Here is a 2,500-nt window from a genome sequence, read left to right as displayed (position 1 = left end):
CGTTGCTGCCGCTTCTTCATCTATCGACAAGTCCTACGAACTTCCTGACGGTCAGGTCATCACCATCGGCAACGAGCGCTTCCGTTGCCCTGAGGCTCTGTTCCAGCCTTCCTTCCTTGGTATGGAATCTGCTGGTGTTCATGAAACCGTCCATAACTCTATCATGAGGTGCGACATTGATATCAGGAAAGATCTGTTCGCCAACATCGTCATGTCTGGAGGTACCACCATGTACCCTGGTATCGCTGACCGCATGCAGAAGGAAATCACCAACTTGGCTCCTTCCACCATCAAGATCAAGATCATTGCTCCTCCCGAGCGTAAATACTCCGTGTGGATCGGTGGATCTATCCTTGCCTCCCTGTCCACCTTCCAGTCCATGTGGATCACCAAGGAGGAGTATGACGAGTCCGGCCCCGGCATCGTCCACCGCAAGTGCTTCTAATCTCCTCGTCATGTATTTTTCTTAATTTTAAAGAACAAGAACAGAACAATAAACGCATTTATATCATTCTGTTTAACTATCCAATCATGCAAAGTGAAAACGGAAAATAGTAACAATAACAATAATGATAACAGTGATAATCATAGTAATAATAACAATATCAACATACCTCCGCCAAGGCAATAGGGTCACTGATGAAATACAGATATACACACTTGAAGAATTACATTAGAATTGCCTCTTTCTCAAGTACACAGGTGACGTCCATAAATATAACCTCCTTGGCTGATATAATAAAGGTAATGATAATAATAGTTACCATTATAACGACGGCAATAGGGGTAACTATGCAATCCTTAAAAAAAATCCTGTATCCGGATCAACCCCAAAAGTTAATTGCATCTAAATGAGGCTAAGAAACACCTCTGGCAAAAGAAATCTGTTTATAACTTTTTGAGCTATCCTGCTAACCAACCAACCAACCAACAAACTAACCAATGCTATCAAAAACAGCTAATGATAATACCAGGGATGTATTCCCAGTATGAATCGATTCTGGCTCTTCAGAGTGCCGCGTCTCTCAGTTGGAGGATGCCAACAGTTTTGTATCTAAAAACCAAAAGGTTAATATAATATTAACAACGATGTTTAAACTAATATTCTTGGTAATACTTGCTAGAGGTCTGAACATACTGGCCCTGTATTTTCTTTCTAATATCTTTAACTACTGTTACCATTTGAAAATAAATCTCGTCCGTGATGATAAATTCTTTTAAATAAGGATTCTAATTCTAATAGACACACATATACATCTATATTTTTCCTCCTGTTTTTCGTTTACAACACAGACACACACACACACACTCTCTTACACACACGCATATCTATCTATATATCTATATATCTGTCTATATATGTATATGTATATACACACACACACACACACACACACACACATATATATATATATATATATATATATATATATATATATATATATATATATATATATATATGTGTTTGTATAAACATTTATTTATCTATGCTGTGTATATATGTAAACATGTATGCATGATGGAATATATGTGCATGTGATTCATAATATCGAAATTTATATACAAATATGCAAATTATGAATATATGTAAAAACCTGTGCACATATACCTATACACATACGTAGTGTTAATTTATTTTCGTACATCGATGCTGTTTGTCTGTATGTATTTAGACAGTGAAAAAATGATAGCCGAATGATTGGACGAATAAATAAACTGCGCATATTTATATACCCACATTTGTACACAATATACACACACGAATGCATACACGAGTTTCATAAATGTATACACAAATGTATATCTATGTAGCTACACATACGAACACACCCACACACGCACACGCACACCCACACTCACACACATACACACATCTATATGTATACCTGTTTATACAATTATACATAATGTATACACTATGTATATCCTGTTCAAGGAGTATTCCTTGACTTGGTATGAATACATACATGCATGATTAAACACACAAATACATATGTATATACATATGATATATATACATATATAGTAATATACAATGTATACACTATGTATATTCTGTTCAGGGAGTATTCCTTGGCGTGGTATAAATACATACATACTCATATACACACACACATACATACGTATATACATGCATATGTAATATATATATATATATATATATATATATATATATATACATATATATATATATATATATATATATATATATATATATATATATATATATATATATATATATATATATATATATATATATATATACGCATTCGCACACGCACATACATATTTATACACACACACACACACACACACACACACATATATATATATATATATATATATATATATATATATATATATAAACACACATATATATGTATATATATGCATATGCATGTTCCTTAGAAAAAAGGGCTATTGATTAGAGCTAATCCTGCAGCAAGTTTTATTGCAAAAGTTTTTTTTTATTTGACATTTTCATTTACTTAAATATATT

At 32.9% G+C, this 2,500-nt stretch overlaps 2 protein-coding genes across 3 annotated transcripts in view; one reads left to right on the top strand and one right to left on the bottom strand.

Annotated features, from left to right (window-relative positions):
• The window catches only part of LOC113819266 (actin-2, muscle-specific), a 201,253-nt gene that overhangs the window by 1,395 nt on the left and 197,358 nt on the right, over positions 1-2,500 (top strand). The window lies entirely within an intron of this gene.
• Positions 2,436-2,500, bottom strand: part of LOC113818739 (actin-3, muscle-specific) — a 2,098-nt gene continuing 2,033 nt past the window's right edge. For both annotated transcript variants that reach the window (XM_027370931.2, XM_070116033.1), the window contains exon 2: positions 2,436-2,500. This exon is cut by the window's right edge and continues 1,166 nt beyond it. The gene's annotated coding sequence lies outside the window, so the exon portion shown is untranslated.

Source organism: Penaeus vannamei, chromosome 38 (genome assembly GCF_042767895.1).
Source record: "Penaeus vannamei isolate JL-2024 chromosome 38, ASM4276789v1, whole genome shotgun sequence".
Lineage (NCBI taxonomy): Eukaryota > Metazoa > Arthropoda > Malacostraca > Decapoda > Penaeidae > Penaeus > Penaeus vannamei.
The sequence above is the reverse complement of the archived record's forward strand: the minus strand, read 5'-3'. Positions and strand labels throughout refer to the sequence as shown.